Consider the following 13,626-nt stretch of genomic DNA (forward strand, 5'->3'; position numbering starts at 1 on the left):
ACTCTCTCGCTCTCTCTTCTCTCTATCGTTCCGTTCCTGCTCCCAGCTGTTCCTATTCCCCTAATCATCATTTAGTCTTCCCACACCTGTTCCCGATCCTTTCCCCTGATTAGAGTCCCTATTTCTTCCTTTGTGTTCCGTTCCTGTCCTGTCGGTTCCTTGTTTAGAATTCACCGTGCTGTGATTGTGTATCGCCCTGTCCTGTCGTGTTTTTGCCTTCATCAGATGCTGCGTGTGAGCAGGTGTCTCTGTCAGCTACGGCCTGCGCCTACCCGAAGCGACCTGCAGTCTGTGGCCGCTTCTCCTGTTATTCCCCTCTACAGACTAGAGGATTTCTGTTATTCCCTGTTTGGACATTTCCTGTTAAGGATTCAGGATTTGTCGTTTTCTGTTTGGACTTGAATAAACTCTGTTTCTGTTAAGTCGCTTTTGGGTCCTCTTTCACCTGCATGACAGGGTCGTACTCTGCGGATGTTGTAGAGCATGAACCTACAGGAACGGGCCACCGCCTTGATGTTGGTTGAGAACGACAGGGTGTTGTCCAGGATCACGCCAAGGTTCTTGGCGCTCTGGGAGGAGGACACAATGGAGTTGTCAACCGTGATGGCGAGATCATGGAACGGGCAGTCCTTCCCCGGGAGGAAGAGCAGCTCCGTCTTGCCGAGGTTCAGCTTGAGGTGGTGATCCGTCATCCACACTGATATGTCTGCCAGACATGCAGAGATGCGATTCGCCACCTGGTCATCAGAAGGAGGGAAAGGAGAAGATTAATTGTGTGTCGTCTGCATAGCAATGATAGGAGAGACCATGTGAGGTTATGACAGAGCCAAGTGACTTGGTGTATAGCGAGAATAGGAGAGGGCCAAGAACAGAGCCCTGGGGGACACCAGTGGTGAGAGCGCGTGGTGAGGAGACAGATTCTCGCCACGCCACCTGGTAGGAGCGACCTGTCAGGTAGGACGCAATCCAAGCGTGGGCCGCGCCGGAGATGCCCAACTCGGAGAGGGTGGAGAGGAGGATCTGATGGTTCACAGTATCGAAGGCAGCCGATAGATCTAGAAGGATGAGAGCAGAGGAGAGAGAGTTAGCTTTAGCAGTGCGGAGCGCCTCCGTGATACAGAGGAGAGCAGTCTCAGTTGAATGACTAGTCTTGAAACCTGACTGATTTGGATCAAGAAGGTCATTCAGAGAGAGATAGCGGGAGAGCTGGCCAAGGACGGCACGTTCAAGAGTTTTGGAGAGAAAAGAAAGAAGGGATACTGGTCGGTAACTCAGTTTTAACCCATTGTTGAACTTCTTTCTTCAAATTGATCAAACACAGTGAGGTGAGTTTAAAAAGCACAATACTCTTTTCATAAATGTTTGATGTGATTTTTGATTGCACTTGCATTGATGTCAGAGTAGTTAGAGGTACTATAGAGCCCTGTGTACCAGGCCATTAGTGCATAAGAGGAGATTATTTTACTGCAGTCATGACCCATGACTGCTGGTGTAGCAGTAATATGATCACCACAACAGCCAAAGGTAACACCTCTCCTGAGAGAAAGCCAAGCTGGATGAAGGAAACCCCCAAAGCAATAGAGAGTCTCCTAGTAGCTTAACAACAAAGGACAAAACCCGTCTTTCTCTTGGCTCCACGACACACTTTCTCTCTCTGACCTTCTCAAACACAGCATACCAACTTCAATGAAGGAGAAAACAGTGAAAGAGGAGGAGAAGAATTAGCAGCAACAGGGTGGCTCGGAGAGAAGCCAAGTGTGGCTGAATGAATGGAGTTCAGGAGTAGCATACACTATGGTACATAGCCAGGAGGAGACACTGTACAGCAGGATACGTACCAAGTTGTTTAGTATTGGCCAGTAGAGCCTCTTCATAGGACAGAATATAGTAGAGGATGAGGAGCTGTGTGGTGATGCTCTATCTGGAACGCACTCCTCGACCACCCTCAACCTGCCAGAGAGAGAGACGGATAGTGATGGAGAGAACAAGACCTTAGAGAAGAGGGAGAGACAGAGACGAGTAGAGGTCAGGGGCAGGTCACCCCAGTGTTCTACACTGCAGAGCCAATGGACCACTAGCAACAAATGGCCTCTCCTTCTAGGGCGACCAAGGCGGAATAAAATAATCAAGTGGATGACGGGACATCTATACGGCATGGCTGATGTATGACATCATTAAATATCATATCAGTCAGTGGCTGCTGACAGCCCAATAGCTCGGGGAGACCTTAATGATATTGAAGGCAATTTACTCCCAATGGCCTCCAAACATAATGAATGACTGGATTAATTGAAACTGACCAACTATTATTTGATGTTGAAAACATCTTTACATTTACATTACTTTTAAGTCATTTAGCAGACACTCTTATCCAGAGCGACTTACAGTAGTGAGTGCAGACATATTTTCATATTTTTTACAAACTGGTCACCCCGTGAGAATCGAACCCACAACTCTGGCATGGCAAGTGCCATGCTCTACCAACTGAGCCACACAGGACCTACATTGTGGTTTAATTTCACTGCCTGCTTTTCAAATGTGCAACACTCAGCAATTGTGTAAAAAACCTTTACAACCCATTAGTTATCAACATTTTACAGCATGCAGAGGGAAGGATAGAGAGATATGCACACACACACACACACACACAAATATATATACACACACACAGAAAACAGTCGGAAGTTTACATACCCCTTAACCAAATACATTTAAACTCAGTTTTAAAATTCCCTTTCTTAGGTCAGTTAGGATCACCACTTTACTTTAAGAATGTGAAATGTCAGAATAATAGTTGAGAGAATGATTTATTTCAGCTTTTATTTCTTTCATCATATTCCCAGTGGGTCAGAAATGTACATACACTCAATTCGTATTTGGTAGCATTGCCTTTAAATTGTTTAACTTGGGTCAAACTTTTTGCACGATAGAACGCATCTCCTTCCTGAGCGGTATGACGGCTGTGTGGTCCCATGGTGTTTATACTTGCATACTATTGTTTGTACAGATGAATGTGGTACCTTCAGGCATCTGGAAATTGTTCCCAACGATGAACCAGACATGTGGAGGTCTACAAATTGTTTTCTGAGGTCTTGGCTGATTTCTTTGGATTTTCCCATGATGTCAAGCAAAGAGGCACTGAGTTTGAAGGTAGGTCTTGAAATACATCCACAGGTACACCTCCAATTGACTCAAATTATGTCAATTAGCCTATCAGAAGCTTCTAAATAATTTTCTGGAATTTTCCAAGCTGTTGAAAAAGGCACAGTCAACTTAGTGTATGTACATGCGTACATACATACATACGTACGTACGTACATACATACATACATACATACATACATACATACATACATACATACATACATACATACATACATACATACATACATACATACATACATACATACATACATACATACATACATACATACATACATACATACATACATACATACATACATACATACATACATACATACATACAAGGACATACTATCTGGGGGGCTATTAATTAGGCTAGGTTGACGTGACTCTAGGGATGCAAAATTCCAGTAAGTTACCCAAAATTCCCAGGTGGAAGAGTCACGGAATCAGGAGGGAATAATCAGGAATTCTGGAATCTTCTAAACAGGATTTCTGGAAAACCAAGGAATTTGGGGAAATGTACTGGAATTCTGCAACCCTACAAGTTTTTCTAATTATTAGCCACTGATGAAATGGGTTTTGACCTCCAATTCAATTGAAAACAAATGTATTCAATTAATAAATTCAGAGACATTTACAGCATAGTTAACCCTTTGGTTACTGTGTATTTGTGTAGATGTGTTTATGCAGTGACAACACTCACCCCATCTGAGCCCTGCTAGACGGTGAGGACCTCCTGCTCGGTGATTGGCGGCCTTGGGGTTGGCGGCCTTGGGGTTGGCCTTGGAGGCCCGGGGTGAGGATGGAGTTGATGTAGACGTTGATGAGGGGTAGCAGCTGGGTGTGGAGAGGACTGGACGTCTCACACAGCTGCCTGTAGATCCAGTCCTATAGGAGACAAGGTGGAGTACAACAGCATTAATGTGTATATTATAGGGATGTAACGATTCACCGATACACATCGGTCACCAATTAAAATGTTTAAGATACAAGTGCATTGTTCCGCAGACCCCAAACTGATCCAAATGTAGCATGCATTGGTCAGAAAACATATTCAATCTTTACGAACTGCCAGATCACAAAAGTTTGTTCTAGAAATGTATTTTGCTCATATTACATTCAAACTAGTTTCCAAAAAGACCTCATCTTCTGTCACAACTGATTCGTCATCCGCTTCACTGTCTAACTGGATGTAACTGTTTGGACAGTCATTGATCTCCAAGTCATTTTGCACGCCAAACAACTCCAAGTAATACAGCCTTGTCAAACAGCACACTTTTATTGATAGATTGAGTACGGCTTTTCAAGTCACCCAGCAGTGCTATTTGCAGAGCTAGCTTTAGATAAATGTTATGATATTTTCAGCCATTCCTGAACCACCAACCAAAAACAAGCTACATATGGGCAGTACCAAGACAAGTGATATAATGATTGTCTGTTCACAGAAAAATCTGCCCGAGCTAGGATGGTTGTATCCCCCATATACAGTGCATTCAGAAAGTATTCAGACTGGCTTTTACACATTTTGTATTCAGACCCTTTGCTATGAGATTCAAAATTGAGCTCAGGTACATTCTGTTTCTATTAATCATCCTTGAGATGTTTCAACAACTTGAAATATTAACAGTTTTTTACACCATACATTTGCAAAAAAAAATGTACTGTTATTGCTTTATCATTATGGGGTATTGTGTGTAGATTGATGAGGGGAAACAACTATTTAATCAATTTTAGAAAAGGCTGTAATGTAACAAAATGTAGAAATAGTCAAGGGGTCTGAATACTTTACAAATGCACTGTAGATAACATTCTATTCATTGCAAGAATTTTGTATAATAAGTTAAATGTAAAGTGATGAATCCGGCATTGTTTTGTGCACCAGTTCATAAACACAGCAAAAATCTCTTCCGAACTATATTTAATATTTTGCAGCTGTCAATTTTCTGGTCCTTAAATACAACTAGTATACTTCTATTTTTTTTAAACAAAATGTTTTTTTTAAACAATTTTGGTCTTTAATGGGTCGACAGAGAAGTTCCTTACATTCTCCCCCTTCCACTTTCCTCCTCCAATTGAGGTAATACTGCAATCAGTTGGTTGTAATTTTGGGTAGAGCTTGGCATTTCCATGTATATTTGTCCACCAGTCCTAATTATATCATTAAAGATTATATAGTTAAAAGAAAATTGTTTTTCTTTTTAATCATCAATGAGTGTATTTGAGTTTAATCATTATATTTGTTGAAATACTTCTGTTTTTTTCTGGTGGATTAAACTGAAATTGCAACCAGGACTCTATGGCTCGTTTAAAAAAAAGTCTTATTTTGGAGATTATATAATTTTCAAATAAACGAAAGTGAGAGGTTGTAACCTGAAAGAAGAGACATTCCTGCAACATTCCTGTTCCCAAGAAAGCTAAAGTAACTGAGCTAAACGACTATCGCCCCCCGTAGCACTCACCTCCGTCATCATGAAGTGCTTTGAGAGACTACCCTGGGTCTTCACCCCGTCCTGTGCAACTGGGTCCTGAGTTCTGACGGGCCGCCCCCAGGTGGTGAAGGTAGGAAACAACATCTCCACCCCACTGATCCTCAACACTGGGGCCCCACAATGGTAGGTTCTCAGCCCTCTCCTGTACTCCCTGTTCACCCATGACTGCGTGGCCATGCACGCCTCCAACTCAATCATAAAGTTTGCAGACGACACTACAGTGGTAGGCTTGATTACCAACAATGACGAGACGGCCTACAGGGAGGTGGTGAGGGCCCTCGGAGTGTGGTGTCAGGAAAGTAACCTCACACTCAATGTCAACAAAACAAAGGAGATGATCGTGGACTTCAGGAAACAGCAGAGGGAGCAGCCCTCTATCCACATCGATGGGACAGTGGTGGAGAGGGTGGAAAGTTTTATGTTCCTCGGCATACACATCACGGATAAACTGAAATGGTCCACCCACACAGACAGCGTGGTGAAGAAGGCGCAGCAGCGCCTCTTCGACCTCAGGGGGCTGAAGAAATTTGGCGTGTCACCAAAAACACAAACTTTTACAGATGCACAATCGAGAGCATCCTGTCGGGCTATCCCCGCCTGGTATGGCAACTGCTATGCCCACAACCATAAGGCTCTCCAGAGTGTAGTGAGGTCTGCACAACGCATCACCGGGGACAAAATAGAGAGACAGAAGCTGCTTTTCAATTCCAAGGCCATCAGACTGCTAAACAGCCATCACTAACATTGAGTGGCTGCTGCCAACATACTGACTCAAATCTCTAGCCACATTAACAATGAAAAATTTGATTTAATAAATGTATCACTAGTCACGTTAAACAATGCCACTTCATATAATAATGTTAACATTCCCTACATTACTCATCTCATATGTACAGTGGGGCAAAAAAGTATTTAGTCAGCCACCAATTGTGTAAGTTCTCCCTCTTAAAAAGATGAGAGAGGCCTGTAATTTTCATCATAGGTACACTTCAACTATGACAGACAAAATGAGAAAACAAATCCAGAAAATCACATTGTAGGATTTTTTATGATTTTTTTTGCAAATTATGGTGGAAAATAAGTATTTGGTCAATAACAAAAGTTTCTCAATAATTTGTTATATACCCTTTGTTGGCAATGACAGAGGTCAAGCATTTTCTGTAAGTCTTCACAAGGTTTTCACACACTGTTGCTGGTATTTTGGCCCATTCCTCCATGCAGATCTCCTCTAGAGCAGTGATGTTTTGGGGCTGTTGCTGGGCAACACAGACTTTCAACTCCCTCCAAAGATTTTCTATGGGGTTGAGATCTGGAGACTGGCTAGGCCACTCCAGGACCTTGAAATGCTTCTTACGAAGCCACTCCTTCGTTGCCCGGGCGGTGTGTTTGGGATCATTGTCATGATGAAAGACCCAGCCATGTTTCATCTTCAATGCCCTTGCTGATGGGAAGGAGGTTTTCACTCAAAATCTCACGATACATCCATTCATTCTTTCCTTTACACGGATCAGTCGTCTTGGTCCCTTTGCAGAAAAACAGCCCCAAAGCATGTTTCCACCCCCATGCTTCACAGTAGGTATTGTGTTCTTTGGATGCAACTCAGCATTCTTTGTCCTCCAAACACGACGAGTTGAGATTTGACCAAAAAGTTATATTTTGGTTTCATCTGACCATATGACACTCTCCCAATCTTCTTCTGGATCATCCAAATGCTCTCTAGCAAACTTCAGATTTTCAGGACTCTTATGGTTTGGGGATAGAAGCTGTATAGAAGCCTTTTGGACCTAGACTTGGAGCTCCACTACCGCTTGCCGTGCGGTAGCAGAGAGAACAATCTATGACTAGGGTGGCTGGAGTAGTCAACATATTTTAGGACCTTCATCTGACACTGCCTGGTAAAAGAGGTCCTGGATGGCATGATGCTTGGCCCCAGTGATGTACTGGGCCGTTCGCACTACCCTCTGCAGTGCCTTGCGGGCGTAGGCCAAGCAATTGCCATACCGACCAGGATGCTCTCGATGGTGCAGTTGTAGAACCTTTTGAGGATCTGAGGACCCATGCCAAATGTTTTCAGTCTCCTGAGGGGGAATAGGTTTTGTCGTGCCCTCTTCACGACCATCTTAGTGTGCTTGGACCATGTTAGTTTGTTGGTGATGTGGACACCAAGGAACTTGAAGCGCTCAACCTGCTCAACTGAAGCCCCATTGATGAGAATGGGGTTGTGCTCAGTCCTCTTTTTCATGTAGTCCACAATCATCTCTTTTGTCTAGATCGCGTTGAGAGAGAGGTTGTTGTCCTGGCACCACACGGCCAGGTCTCTGACCTCCTCCCTATAGGCTGTCTTGTCATTGTCGGTGATCAGGTCTACCACTGTTGTGTCATCACCAAATTTAATGGTGTTGGAGTCGTGCTTGGCTGTGCGGTCATGAGTGAACAGGGAGTACAGGAGGGGACTGAGCACGCACCCCTGAGGGGCCCCTGTGCTGAGGATCAGCATGGCGGATGTGTTGTTACCTACCCTTACCACCTGGGGGCGAGCTGTCAGGAAGTCTGATCCAGTTGCAGAGGGAGGTGTTTAGTCTGATGTTGGTATTACAGACTCAGACAGGGAGAGGTTGAACATGTCAGTGAAGGCACTTGCCAGTTGGTCAGTGTGTGTTCGCAGTACACGTCCTGGTAATCTGTCCGGCCCTGAGACCTTGTGTATGTTGACCTGTTCAAAGGTCTCACTGCGGAGAGCGTGATCAGACAGTCTTCCGGAACAGCTGCTGCTCTCATGCATGTTTCAGTGTTTTTTGCCTTAAAGCGATCATAGAAGTAATTTAGCTCATCTGGTAGGCTCGTGTCACTGGGCAGCTCTCGGCTGTGCTTCCCTTTGTAGTCTGTAATGGTTTGCAAGCCCTGCCACATCGGACGAGCGTCGTAGTGCGATTCAGTCGTAGTCCTGTATTGACGCTTTGCCTGTTTGATGGTTCATCGGAGGGCATAGCAGGATTTCTTATAAGCTTCCGCTCCTTGAAAGTGGCAGCTTCTGGTTGGGGTATGTACGTACGGTCACTGTGGGGACGACGTCCTTGATGCACTTATTGATGAAGCCAATGACTGATGTGGTGTACTCCTCAATGCCATCGGAGGAATCCAGGAACATATTCCAGTCTGTGCTAGCAAAACAGTCCTGTAGCTTAGCATCTGCTTCCTCTGACCACTTTTTTATTTATCTAGTCACTGGTGCTTCCTGCTTTAATTTTCATTGTAAGCAGGAATCAGGAGGATATAATTATGGTCAGATTTGCCAAATGGAGGCAAGGGAGAGTTTTGTATGCGTCTCTGTGTGTGGAGGATACGTGGTCCAGAGTTCTTTTTCCCCTTCTTTTTCCTCTTAACATGCTGATAGAAATTTGGTAAAAAAAGATTTAAGCTGGGTGAGTGTTTTCTTGTTTGCTTATGGCTTAGTGCCAGCCTCTGACTGTTGTGGTATGTAAACAGCTACAAAGAAAAAAAGATGAAAACGCTCTAGGTAGGTAATGTGGTCTACAGCTTATAATGAGATACTCTACCTCAGGCGAGCAATAGATTGAAACTTCCTTAGATATGGTGCACCAGCTGTTGTTTACTAAAATACATAGACCGCCACCCCTTGTCTTACCAGACGCCACTTTTCTATCCTGCCCAGTACATCATATAACCAGCCAGCTGTACGTTGATATTGCCGTCGTTCAGCCACGACTCCGTAAAGCATAAGATGTTACCGTTTTTAATGGTCCATTGGTAGTTTAATCTCTGCGTAACTAGTCGATATTATTCTCCAAAGACTGCACGTTTGCTAGCAGAATCGAATGTCGTTCTTCGCGTTCAATGATGCCGAATTTCTAGCTGCAGACTAGTAATCAATATCAAAGACTTGTTCTTATTCTGTCGGTATCGAAAGTCTAAGAGTTTAACCACGTGGTATGGTTAAAAAGATTCAGAAATGGTCTACACCTTTAGCCATCTCGTAATTGAGGTAAGCTTGGCCTACAACCTTTGTCCTCCCCTAATGGAGAAAAACATGGTCTGACGATAATTTCTCAAAGTTGAGATTTATTCGGAATATCAGAAAAGGGCTGTCCCAGGATGTCTGACCCTAACTGGGCTCAGGGGCGGTCCTCTGATTTAGTTAAGATCCAATTGGGAATTGTATTTTCTTCATTAAACAGTCCACAATCATATTACACAATTATACAAACAGTATCATACTCACTCATTCATCGTATATTTTTACTCTGATTAATTGTCAGCTCATGAGCTCCATCAGCAGGAAGTTGTAATTTAGAAAGGAAAATTAATGTGATTATGCAACAAATGTTAGTACATTGAATCGTATCGTCCGCATTGATTCGTTCACTAATCAAACTGAACCGCATCGAAACGTTTTGAACTAAAATGTATCATTCCTGTATCGTATCCGAGCTCATGTGTGTAGATATGCCTTGAAAGGGAAAGATGCACATCCCTAGTATATCAATATGTATTTGTTGTATAGGGTATTGTACCAAGAGACCAACACCAGTAAAAAACAATTGATCAGGTGTGAGTTCTCATTCCCATGTCTCAAAACATAGCAGGTGGAATTCTCCATGCTGCTCACCAAAGCCATGACCCTTGTTCAATGGAAATAGCCAGTAGATGGAGCCATGAATGAAGAGAAAAGGTATGAGGCCAATAACATAACCACAGACTGGAGAAAGGCCTACCTTGATGGAGACTTTGCCCTTGGTGAAGGCTCTGCTGCGGAGCATCTGGTAGATACAGTAAACGGGCAGGAAGCCTGTGATGTTGGCACACAGGTTGTTGGTAACCGCCACCCTCACAGCGTGGGCAGTGACCACTTGGACAAAAACCAATAGAATATCAATACACCTGGCCAAAACTATGGATAAAAAACCAATTCATTACAAATTACAAATCAAATAATATTGCACTGTATCGCAAATAAACGTACAGTATGTACATCTTTAAGAAATATGTCATCTAAAAAGATTAAGCTAACTGTGAACATGTGGCTGTGTATATGAAGTACCTGCTCAATGAAGATCTCCTTGGTAAAGATGGTCTTCATTTGGCTCAGAAAGCTTGGTTTAAAGGCAATCTGCAGGGGAGCATTTACCCATAGATCAGTTAGACTGGTATCATTCACACAGATATCAATTAGACTGGTTTTACTTGGGGAGAGATTTGCTGGCAGAGGTGCCACTACCACCATCTCTGCTTTTACTGCAGCTAGTACCCAATTGAAAAACCCCTGAGAGCAATGAAAACCTTGCATTTAATAATTCTATTCTATCAAATTCTTAGGCAGCCTTGGGTGGGAAATAAAGTTCAAAACAATCAAATTACAGCTGAAATCAACAGTCAGTGTATTGGCAGGCAGCCGTCTCAGTTTGTACGCTTCCTGCAGTGGAGGATGTACTATATAGTCTCTCCCTCTCTAAAGGGGAGGGACCTCTGGCTTTCTCATCCAATGGGTTTTGAGAAGGAGACGAGGTGTATGCAATTCAGATCCCCCCCACCACTCCACCTTCATCCCCAAACACATTGCAACCAGTAATAGCATCACACACACACACACAGAGAGAGAGAGAGAGAGAGAGAGAGAGAGAGAGAGAGAGAGAGAGAGAGAGAGAGAGAGAGAGAGAGAGAGAGAGAGAGAGAGAGAGAGAGAGAGAGAGAGAGAGAGAGAGAGAGAGAGAGAGAGAGAGAGAGATTTAAACCGGCATTTAAACCGGCAGCTGAAAATGCATTTTAGGAGGATGACACTTTAGTAAACTGATTATACCCAACTATGACAGACACCCTACTCCCTCCTCCTCCAGCCCAGTGCCCCCTCTACACTCATTTACCTTCACACTGATGGGTCCACAGCACCCAGAGGAGACACATGTTTACACAGACAGGGAGTTGGGCTGATGCAGTAATAACTCACAGACGATGAAGGGCTTATTACATTTTTAAAAAGCCTGTCAGGGCCTCTCGGGTTGGTCCCCCCCACTCCCCTATCCCTCCCTAGCCCTGCCCTATTCCACCCCGCGTCCCTGCACCGTTTTTTCTTATTTTTAGATGAGCTGTCTGCCCTCTGCCTTTCCCCTCCAGTAGCATAGACCAGAGCAGAGAGGAGAAGGGGAGGGAAGAACAAGACGTGGAGATGGGGCATTAACATGCACAGTACACCTATGTTTTGCGAGGCAGCATTAAAGGAGAAATTATCTTTATTTGAACCAAATCTGTATTTTCGATGTATATTGCATGTTATAGAATGTACATGTTTTTGAGAAACCTACCCCACCAGCGATAGACTGCTCATTCCGCAGTTACTGGGGGAGCAGATGAAACATGAAAGAGAGCTTGATAAACAAAAACATAAGGACAAGTCGTAATCACCTCTCAAAATCCTCCTCCTCTTTGATCATCCAGCTGAGCTGAACCTTTCCAAACAAGCTACCTGTTGAACCTGGCGCTGTTAGCCCAGCGAGAATCTGTCTGCCAACTGCTTGGCATAGGATACAATAACTAACTCAACTGCTTAAACATCTACCCTCTCCTCATTTCTCCTCTTCATCTGCACTGATTGGAAAATATTTGACAGGCAAAACCAATGGTGGCTTTTACCTGGTCAGTTCTTTCAGATCAGTGCAATGAAGTGAAGAGTGCGTATGGACAATTGAGAAAGAGCCAATAACATCTGTAGGAATGTGTAGGAAGGGGTGAGTAAGGAGATACGGACGAGTAGGAGGCTGGTTGTAGTGGTAACATGGTCCTACCTGACTAGTGTGGGGTTAGGCTAGTAGTTTACAGAAGGACAAAGTGAACCCCAGCTGGAGTGGCCGGAGGCCTGCTGGTCATCAGCTGGAGAAGCTGCTCTGCCTCCTCATCAGTAGGCCTGTCCATGGGGGAAGACACACACATACCACCATTACTTCAAATCTCACAAAACACCCAAAATTGCCACCTAAAGTTAATCACCCACAAACATTACATACACCATCTTTCAAAAGTCAATTACATTCTAACACAAACAAAACTAAGATAACTCCTCACCCCCCTCTTGAAAATAACTCATAAAACAGAGTACCTATCAGAAGAGATCATCAGCGCCATCCCTACTGATGTCCTCTCCTCTCTGCAGTGTTGCCTACCTGAGTCCTGCGATGCCCATCAATGCACAGTAGAGTCGGAGCAGGGTGGAGGCCTTCACCACGTGCTACTCCCTGAGACCTGAGTACCCTGAGCTGCTCTCTGCATCCTCCACACTGAGGTGTTCTCATGCTTTCTCTAACGGAGGGAGTGAGGGAGCAACGGAGAGATGACAAGAGAGAAAGAGGGAGGGGGTTGAGAGCTGTATGAGAGAATATAAGCCACTTTCAAGATATCAGTGAGAGCTGTGTGTGTGTGTGTGTGTGTGTGTGTGTGTGTGTGTGTGTGTGTGTGTGTGTGTGTGTGTGTGTGTGTGTGTGTGTGTGTGTGTGTGTGTGTGTGTGTGTGTGTGTGTGTGTGTGTGTGTGTGTGTGTGTGTGTGTGTGTGTGTGTGTGTGTGTGTGTGTGCGGTTGCTGTCCACGGTTCTGAAACACATCATTGAGCTGTTGAATAAGCGCCTTTTCTTAGACCATGTTGCTATGTGCATAATAGCCAGCACATAGGTGTTGAGAACAATACCTGAGTCAGAAACTAAATGAGATGAGAAAACAGCCCTTGCCTTATTGTATAAGAAAGTGAGGAAAGAGGAAACCCAAACTTAATTAGGTCTATAATCAGTGTTGTTTAATAGCCTACTGATTCAGTGAGCACCAAGAAACAATTTCACAAATGTGCCAGTATTTATCATCTTTGCTTTGCTGCAATTAAAGCTTTACACTTTTTCTTCATTATAAATAATACCAGAGGCTGTTTTCTTTTATTTAGTGTTTACACTGTTCCAAATTGTCTGAAAATATTAATAAATGCTCCTTTTTCTTG

At 43.8% G+C, this 13,626-nt stretch overlaps 1 pseudogene; it reads right to left on the reverse strand.

Annotated features, from left to right (window-relative positions):
• LOC123990701 overlaps positions 1 to 13,626 on the reverse strand; it is a 52,574-nt pseudogene that overhangs the window by 26,340 nt on the left and 12,608 nt on the right.

Source organism: Oncorhynchus gorbuscha, linkage group LG02 (genome assembly GCF_021184085.1).
Source record: "Oncorhynchus gorbuscha isolate QuinsamMale2020 ecotype Even-year linkage group LG02, OgorEven_v1.0, whole genome shotgun sequence".
NCBI classification, from domain to species: Eukaryota; Metazoa; Chordata; class Actinopteri; order Salmoniformes; family Salmonidae; genus Oncorhynchus; species Oncorhynchus gorbuscha.